We start from the raw sequence: 10,793 nt of genomic DNA, 5'->3' as shown, positions 1-10,793 counted from the left end.
AAGATGGGTTGAGTAACAATGGCAATATAACCAAAAGGATTTGCACTTGAGGACATTACCATCAAACAAGCACCATCTCCCACACGTAAGAAGTAGACTAAGGATATCCTTGAGCTGGACCGGCGCTAGATACTAATTATATATGAATTCCTTGCTATAGTACTTCATAGAAAGAATAAATCAGTTAAGTAACTACAGTATATTGACTATGCTAAGGCCACATTTTGGGAGAGAACCTCAGACCATCTTCTGCTGTTCCCTTTGCGATTCCGTTTAGCAGGAAATCACAAGCCTGACCTCACTGCACTTGCTCAAGTTGCCAAGTGTAAGTTTCACTATGAAACACTCCTTCCTCAATTTTCTTATAAATAAAAGGAAATGTATTAACATCCCTGTTGTTAGTGATACCGTTTTTACAGACTAAGCATATGTTACATTGACAAGCTTATCGCCTGATCGAGAGTTGACCTAATCATCATGAAGGGGAAAGGTCCGCTCACATATACTAGTCAATGTACAATTTTGTTAGACCAGTGTTTCCCAACTCCAGTCGTCAGGGAACCCCAACAGGTCAGGTCTTACGGATATCTCTGCTCCAGCACAGGTGGCTCAGTCAAAATGACTGAGCCGCTGATTGACCCGCCTGTGCTGGAGCGGGATATCCTTAAGACCTGAACCGTTGGGGTTCCCTGAGGACTGGAGTTGGGAAACACTGTGTTAGACCATTAAAAAAGTAACATAAACAACAGAGGTGTGGATACATTTAAATATTTTATTTCATTCAGTTGGCTACATACGTGGAAGCCATTTTTAAGAAAACATTAACAAATAGCAAGGGACCGACCTACTGAGGCAAAATGGTGCAATACTGGGGCAAAACAACAGCAGGAGATGTATCAAAGGAAAAGTCCTATTGGTTTCAAATGGATTTTTTTCTTTGATACATACTATATGGTGAAGATGTTTGCTCAGAACGTCGCCACTTTTGCCCTGATGCATATGCCCCAAGGCTTATATGAAGTCAATGGTTTGAAAGAAATGTTAGAATCTGTTGATGGTCAGGAAAATGTCTTCTGAAATGAGTATACTGCTGGGAGAAAAGTAAGCATACACACAAAGGGTGTACGTATCAAGGCAGAAGTGGAGCATTCCCGGGGCAAACATTTTGCACCATATATATGAACGGAAAAAAGTCTCATCAGCATCAAAATCATTTTTTTTTCCTTTGATAAATTTGAAGCAATTGTTTTGCTCCAGAATTACACCACATTTGCCTTGATGCATTGACCCCAAAAAGTAAGTGATCCACTGCACTAATAATGTAACATGTATGTTTGCTTTGTGCTAAAGTATGTACATAGAACAGAAGAAGCGCTCTGTATGTAACCCAAGGCCTGGAACCTTACAATTCAACAGGCTTCACAGGCAGCTTCCAACCTCCTGTTCTGCAGTGCTACCTGCGCTGATCCTTTTGGGAGAACATATAATATTTGGCATTGTGCAATTTATTATAAAATTGTGCACATACTGTAATAGGAACTGCGTGAAACGTAGGGTAGGTAATTAGTACTTGTCTTAACATTACAAATATTTCTGAGATGCATGGAGTACAATATTGAGTAATTGATCAATTGCAAACCGTAAGATTTATAGATCAGCAGAACACCCAGTGTCTCTCTCTTAATAATTAATCCTCGACTCAGCATATGTCGGGATCATCTCCAGTACATCGGATCGAACACCTTCGAAGGATTTCCCACTGTTACAGCCCTGGAAAAGTACGAGCAGCTCGGAGGAGAAATAATTGAGTCTGACACCAGTGTGCGTCAAAAATCTCTCCTGTTTATTAGGCGATTTCAGTCAGATTATATAGCCAAGCGAAAACAAAGGTGATTATATGCCAATTTCTATTTCCCTTATTTTGTGCTTATGTTAGACATAACAAGATATTAAATCATTTATTTGGAAACTCCCGTACATCACATGATTCAAGATTAAATAGCTGAGACCGTACATAAGTTCCCGTTTGTGCCTTATTTGGTCAATACTTCCTATTTCAACACAGAAGCTCAGCCAACATTAGATACAGAAAAAGGGTAGTTGGAAAAATGTTAGTTAAATCGTGTGACTAAGCATAATGGCAGTGTTAGTATAAAAATGGTTATACAGCAGACAAAATGGAGTCACCCCTGAAATATATATATTATCAGTCCCTCCTTTTGTCATCAAAATGACAACTCCTACACTTCGGGGGTCTCGTACTGGATTTGCATATTATCATAATCCACTAAAGGATAATCCACTAAAGGATAATCCACTAAAGGTATCGGGACACTAGTGGATGGTATTCTAGAGTCGTAGGTTATGGTTGCGGGACCAGGAATAGGGGCGTTAATGTTCAGTGAAGCATACGTGTGGCTAACTGACTTAACAGATGGCATCATAAGTTTACATAAAGCCGAACACATGAACTTGCAGCATGTAATAATAACAACTAATATTACAAATATGCAAACGATAATTATCAGTCCCAAAACAATTCTCTTTCCCTCATTCTGTCATGGGTCCATAACCTAACAACTACTATATTGTTTTTGATATTTTTGATATACTTTGTCGTACTGAACTAGTGGTGCAGGTTTTGGGGGTCAGAAGAAAATAAAAATATATATATATGGCCACAGGAGTTCTTGTTTGTAGAGAGATATATATTGGTGTGGCTGGTATAATATCTTTTCTGTTTACCAGGTTGACTATTACTACAAAACCTATTACCAATTTCTAAATTACTATTCACACTGCTCTTCTGTAACTACTAGCACATTATTGCGGCTAAAATTTGTGAAAATTGGTGGGGGCTATTTTCTACCGGGAGCGATTGCACAAATATCCATCTTGCACGCATCTTTCATACTACATTTATTCAGAATGGCAAAACAGCAAAATGACTGCTATGGTAAAAAATGGCTGACTTATGATCCTTTCCTTGTGGCTGACACACGCCTCTGGGTGACCTCCCACTTTCCTCATAGCCTCATATCCAATCTTCTTAGTCCCCTCTTATTCTTTAGAGACAGTCTATTTAAAGAACAGTTAACCATTGCCTAGTCCTGCTGGACCAGAAGATTGTCCAATTGTGCCTTGTCATTCTTTTTCGGCCATTATATCGGCACAGTTGATTTATTCTCGGTCTCTTCTTCTGGGGGACTGCTGACATCACCGAAAAGAGGCATAGCGTCGGTGGGGGTGCAACGCACTTCTTGATCAAAGTTTACTGCATATGACACATACATAGAGAGTGATGAGTAGGACAGACACACACACAAAAGCATCCAATAGCTTCGCTTCCAGAGAACTAATCCAACCACCAAGTCCCAACAAATCCCATCCGTCATCTCTACCTTTAAACACTGGACTATTTTCCCCAAATAACATGAACTGTTCTAGTTGCAGGGTAATATTCTATCTGTCCTCCTATCACAGAGTCAATAACTTCCCTAGGGAAAACTCGTATTTCTACACCCTTCGTAACCAATTTCTTATAGATGGTTCTACAAATGTCTTATATCATATTGTCTTTTTCTCAAGGGGTTAAATATAACACTAATTTTTCCTGGGGTGCAACCTATTGAATATAGATAGTACATTGGGTTACATTATATATAAAATATGGGCTTTGTTTACTAGGATTCCATTGTGTGACAAAAGATGTGCATATATGCTATACACAAATCAATAAAAACAAAATAACAATTACTAAACAAAATATACCTGTTCCTACCCTATCGTCTTTGTGTGCACACTATTTACACAAACCTAATAGACTATACGTTTATAATTAAAATAACAAAACCTGTAAAGAAAAAATATTATTAAAAAGTTCAAAGTTCATATGTTGAGGCCTGGAATTTTGGCTGTGTCTCTAGGCTTTTCCACTTTGGATACGGTGTAGATTGGAGCAACTGTGGGTGGTGCTGGGATAAATTTCATATGCGTAACGTGAATCCAAAAAGAGACCTCTGCCATTTTATTTGCTGTAATGGTGATGAGTAGTACTTTTAATAGTAGTAGTAGCGCCTTTTCATCTGGGATGAAGAACGTTCTTGCTTAGGAAATGCTTGACCATTAACCCGTCTATCGTAGGTGCACTTTCAACTTTGACATGTGCCTAGAGAGACTCAAAAATATATTAGTTGCATACAATACTTACTAATTGTTTTACTAAACAGTCACTGTGGTCTTGACTTTGCTACAATTTAAATTCATTAAAATTGGTGCCTCAGCTATTGCCAAACCAAAAGAAAAAATGGCTAAAATAATTCTGTATAGAACTCCAAACTAATTACTTGTAATATAATTTATTTGAAAAGTGCCGAGCACACTGCCAACCTTAAAAGGCACTCAGCATTATTCTTAAAAATAAATAAATAATAATTTCAGATTTCGTTCATCCCGGGCACTAAACCATCTAACTTCTGGGCATAGACAGCTATATGATAACAGCAATAATACCCCTCCTTTGTTCACATAATTTTTTTTTTTTTTATGTGAACAATATTACAGAAAGGATAACAGCATTCAAAAAGTAACTAACTATTGTTGCTCGATCTGTAGCTAAACTAACCTGAATCCTTTGGGTATAAAATTTGCATTAAAAACACTGAAAACACTACTGAATATAAATATAATCTGCTATTGTCTTCTGACAGAAACATCCTGTAATATAAGAAATTATAGACACAGATTTAAAAACTTTTTTTTTTTTTTTTTTTTTTCCGGATTGGAACAAGCTTGAAATAACTTTCTGGGCATCCTGCCAAAACCTTGGAACAAAACAGATAAGAAAAAAAACTGTTAATTACATTGCAATATAATTTGGGACATCTTAAAAATGCAGCTCCTCACACGGCCTGATTACAGAATAAAATGTGACACACAAAAGAAACAAAAATAATACAACAAAAATTATCAAGTCAAGGCAATGCAAAATTGTTTGATCCTGTCCGCAAACTATATTAATAAAACAGTTAAACCTAATTTATAGCTACAGAGCTTTGGTTAACTTTTGTGTCTCAAATGTATCTCCGCACATTTTTTACAACTGGAGAAGGGGGGCTGTCTGGGCTGCTATTCTGATTCTCTCTCTCCCTCTCTCTCTTGACATGGAAATAGAGAAGTTGGAAAAGGATGTCTTTCTGGTTTTAAGAAATCATCGTCTGGCCAGAACGAATAAATCCTCAAAATATACCAGTGACCGGGCTGAATTATAATTTTTTTTTTCTTTTTCTCACATTTGCCCATTCTTTGTCCTTCTCTCAATAACCAGTCAAACTCTCCCTTTCCCATTATTGATTAGTTTGTGTTATAGTGGGGGTGTTTCTCACCTTTAAAATTTAAACTTAACATGAGCAATTAATTATGTTCTTATTTTAGAAACACTTGCAAGTACCTAGATAATAATTGTATATATACAATAAACCGACATTCATATTATTCAATGCACATAAAACTTTCACATAGTTAGGATTCACTCAGATTATACAAGCACACAGGGATTACTCAATCAACCTTTTTACCATATTTATTAAATTTAATAAAACATTCTGGGGAAAAACTAATTTTCCTACCTTGAATTTACACACAAAACATATTTTCCACTAAGATTTACAATACTTGAGATTCTCAATACCGGCGGGAAAGACCCGTCTGAATTTAGACAAAAATATTCTACTAAAAAAATTCTCTGGTTCCCTTCTTAGGGGCTGGTTTGCAATTACTGGCAAAATATCTTGTCTCTTTACAATTATAGCACTTCCTGTCCTTTCTTTTCCCTTGCTTTCTTAGCTTCCCTGCTCTTTTTTTTTTTTCATTCTCTACCACAGTAGCAATGTCTGACAATCTTTTATGCTTCCAACCAATACACTTCCTCTACTCTCGACCCAATTTCTGCATGTAAACCTTTAAAAAAAAAAAAAAAAAACTGCCACTATTAATGGTCTTGTGCTCATCTCTACTTCCTCAATTCTTCCATATGCCTATATTATCTCCAATAATCAATCGGCAAATATACTTGCTGTTTCCTCTTTATTCACTTACGTTATGTTAAATATAAATACAGCAGTTATAACACATTTATTTTTTTCCTTCCTCTTTTTTTTTTTTTTTTTTTTTTAGCGTTGTTTGACAGACCCGCATATGCCTGTGCCACAGTGTCAGTATCTGATTCTGAGAAATCCTGTGACTTTTCCCTGTCCCGTGAACGGTCCCCGACAGGGGTTCATTCCTGCCTAGAGTCTGTCTCTTCCCCATCAATACCGATCTGCCTGGCAGGCAAATCAATAGGGACTGGTCTAGGGAGCCTATTGCTTTGGGTTCCCCATGAAAAATGTAGATTGCTTAGAATCCCCATGGGCACGTTTACTATTAGACTCTCCCATCTTAAACACAATACAAGTTTTCTAAATCAAAAAGTGGCATAATAAAATGTCTTAAATTTTCATGCATAAAGCACAGCACAGTAATTTTTACGGCGTTCTTATGCACTTTAAAGAGATGTCTTGTATAATACATGCACATATATAATATCAATGCAACAATTTTCCCCACAAAAATGGAAAAATGGAAAAATGGGTATACGTTTCCACAGTCGCTGTAAGAGTATTTCCTGATATTCACACAGATATCTATTAGCAGGGACTCACCCTGGCACTATACTCAGTCAGGATTCACTCTTTATATCCTTGACTCAGCCCGGATTCACTCTTTATATCCTTGGCTGTGGTTTTAACTATTAACCATATAGTCTAATTCGTCCAGTACGGAGGTAATCTATAATAGGGCTCTAGATAAGGGACACCGGGAGGATAATATACAGATATAATTGATATCTTGTACTTACCCAGCCGTTGAGCCTTATCCCGCTTTCTGACACCAAATCTTAATAATTAATCCTCGACTCAGCATATGTCGGGATCATCTCCAGTACATCGGATCGAACACCTTCGAAGGATTTCCCACTGTTACAGCCCTGGAAAAGTACGAGCAGCTCGGAGGAGAAATAATTGAGTCTGACACCAGTGTGCGTCAAAAATCTCTCCTGTTTATTAGGCGATTTCAGTCAGATTATATAGCCAAGCGAAAACAAAGGTGATTATATGCCAATTTCTATTTCCCTTATTTTGTGCTTATGTTAGACATAACAAGATATTAAATCATTTATTTGGAAACTCCCGTACATCACATGATTCAAGATTAAATAGCTGAGACCGTACATAAGTTCCCGTTTGTGCCTTATTTGGTCAATACTTCCTATTTCAACACAGAAGCTCAGCCAACATTAGATACAGAAAAAGGGTAGTTGGAAAAATGTTAGTTAAATCGTGTGACTAAGCATAATGGCAGTGTTAGTATAAAAATGGTTATACAGCAGACAAAATGGAGTCACCCCTGAAATATATATATTATCACTCTCCAAGCTAAGAAGGTTCTTGTTGTCCATTGAAAATCACTGGATGGATTAAATATAATATCAAACAGGCTTTATTTATTCTATAACGTAGCTGGCTCTCACCCAGATCCTTCTGCTCCGGATTACTGGAATACAAAGACCCGGTTTGTGTTGTCTGAGCAACAACCATGAAGACGCAGTTGAGAGGTGAAGTGCTCACACAGTAGGCTGGTTTACTGACAGTCACATAATGTTTGCTGGTGTGGTGACAAGGCTGCTTACAAAATGCTACTGTACAGGGACTTCTGTATGCCATTAATGTCCTAAAAGCCTTTTTTTCCCTCACCGTGAGCCATGTATAACTACTTGTTACCTTATTTATCAAACATTTGACAACAGAGATCTTGTTATCAACATGACTGCGATATCACATATTTATATTTAGTGATATTTATTACTTACAGCTGATCGGTATCTGTTTTTTTCTTTTTTTTAACTCTGCATTTCCAGGCTTCGCTTTCCAATGTACTTTATGTAGAAGGCTGTGATAAAACCGCTATAAAAAGGTTGGGAGTTGTAAAGGGACAAGCTTAATGTAGGTATCAACCCTCAAAATATTATGACAGAGCAGTCATATAATTTCGTATAGGTTAACAAAATGTATTATTTTCACAGTATGGGTATTAAAAATAATATTATACTCATTTACATTTACAGCAGTAACACTAGTTATAAATACAAAATGTACATCCTTCTGTTTTAATTTAACCCTGGGACGTAGCTACTACATCAGGGGTCTGGCACCTAGTGTGCCCCATTATGTTGAAGCTACGTCCAAAAAACAATGTTCGTTTTCTTAGGGGAAATCGCATCTTACACTCCTATGGAGCTCCCGACGCGCTCTGCAATGATGGTGAATGAATCAGCCCCTTTCGTTCTATTGGTGATGGAGCGATCATGTGACTGCTTTAGAGAAGTGGTCTCACGTGATCGCGAGTGCCGAAGAGGCCGTGACCCTCTGGCTTCATGGCCCCTCTGGCACAAAGGGTTCAAATCTAATCAATCGGGTATTCAACATGTGCTGATGTGTCACCAACCATGTCATGTAACAAATTATGGGTCAGTTAACCTTGAAATTTTAATGCACAATTAAAAATATTTATATATATATATATATATATATATATATATATATAGTGCAGAATAAATGAGTTCTTCAGTATTAGGTGATACCTTTTTTATTGGACTAACAATTTATGTCATAGGACAAGCTTTCGAGAGTTCTCCTCTCTTCTTCAGGTCAGGCAATACTGATATACAAAGGATTCAATGGCTAATACAGTGTAGAGAGAGGGGGGGAAAAACAACAGATATTTACTGTAGATAAGGTAGGGTGTTAAGTGTTTGAAGCCAGGGGACAGTGTCAAAGAAAGGTGGGGAGGGGAAGGGATGCTGGGGGGGGGAGAGAAAGTGTGGATAAGAATAGAGGCAAGCAGGATAATTACAAACAATTTTGATAGGGTGTGAGAAAACCCATGTCCGCATTTTTGGTTTTCGCAACTGGACTAACACGGCTATTTTCTGCTATATATATATATATATATATATATATATATATATATATATATATATATATATATATAGTACTTACTTTCTTAATGCTAATGTAGAACAGGACTCTGGGGGTTTACCTTGGCATGGTGGCAGCCTTGTCTTTTGAACTAAGAAAGGTGCTGCAATTATTGATGTGCCAGCGTGATCCAGCACAGTAAATACACTTTAGAAATAATAAAGAGTTAATGATATTGTGGACTTTTATGCGCCATTAAATGAAACTATTAAATGAGAGAGGGAGTGTGTTTTAAAGGGCGGAGTATTTGTCTTTTTTTGAAACATTGCAATCACTTATATGTTGGGTGATCTTACTAAACCGCGTGTCCAGGTATGAACGAGCACATACGCCTCTTTTCATTCTGCTGTGAAACCACTTTTACATGTTAAGGAGCCCGAGCGGTTCATGTGTTTGAATGGAGGTCAGAGCTACGGGACCCGGTCATGAAAGAAAAGGGGCTTTAGAGCATATTAAACAGGGGCCACGGACATTAAACCAGCTTAAGAAGGTAGCCTGAAATAAACAGAGCACAGCAACAAGGTTATTAAAAAAAATAACACTTTAATAAAATCTGTCAGAATTAACAAGTATATAGTAAACACGGTAAAAAATATATATTGGTGCATTATACATACATTGTGATTCTAAGACCTGAATTCTGAGTATTAGTTTACATAGTTATTACCGCACACCACATCCAGATATGGAATAACAAAAGAGAATGTCAGAAAAAAACATATTAAAAAAAAACACATTTTTTTACAACCAACGTATCTATAATTTTACAAAACAATGTTAACATTGGGTAAATTAGGTTTGTGAACAGCTAGACTTTACAAAATGACTTGAACTTTGACACACATACAGAAGTCCTGAGTAACATTAAATATATAACTCCTTCATTGCCAATGAGCAACGGCTCTGATTAACCTTGTCATGCATTGCTTTTAATGAGTAAGTAATTGTGAAGTTTATGGAAAACAGCAGGAACGTACAGTACAGTAATTGTTGGTTCCCCTTTATCAGCTTGGTTTCTATTTATCTGCAGGTGCTAATTAATTCCTCTTACACTTGTAGCTAAGTTCCTCAGTAAGTTTTCAGGCCTCTATAGAACTACATTGAATGTTCTGAATGATGTTGTACAGGTAGAGCTTGGATGGGAACGTTATACTTTGTGTACAGGTGGTCAGTTTTGTAGGCAATACATTGGCATTGTGATAGAGTGTAATCTGTCAACTCCTGGTCTGGGGAGAGTGTGTGTGTGTGTGTGTGTGTATATATATATATATAACTGTATGCTCATCTGCATGTCTTAGGCAGGTCTGCAACCATATATATATACAGCAAATGGAAATATTACTGTATGCTGATTTGCATGTCTTAGTAGACAGGTCTGCAACCCTGCCTTTCACCTTTATCGCCCAGCATACTGTGCTGCCACTGCAGCAAGGGATTCTGGGAAATTACATGCAAATGAGCACACAGTGCCACCTTTTGCTTCAAATCTATTTTGACATGGACCCCTATAAGCTTATGCATGCTGCATTGCACAGCTTTTCAGCACAGCCTAGGTTAAGGTTAGCCAGTAAACCTACCCACAGACAGGTGTTTTGACCTTTGGGTCTCATCAGTGGGAGGCTGGTTATACTGGCTTTGCAATTTGAAGCTTGGATAGGTATCCCCCACACATTAGTTGTATATATATGCACTACTGTGCATATGTATATATATATG

This window comes from Ascaphus truei, chromosome 4 (genome assembly GCF_040206685.1).
Source record: "Ascaphus truei isolate aAscTru1 chromosome 4, aAscTru1.hap1, whole genome shotgun sequence".
Lineage (NCBI taxonomy): Eukaryota > Metazoa > Chordata > Amphibia > Anura > Ascaphidae > Ascaphus > Ascaphus truei.
Note: the sequence above shows the minus strand (reverse complement) of the source record.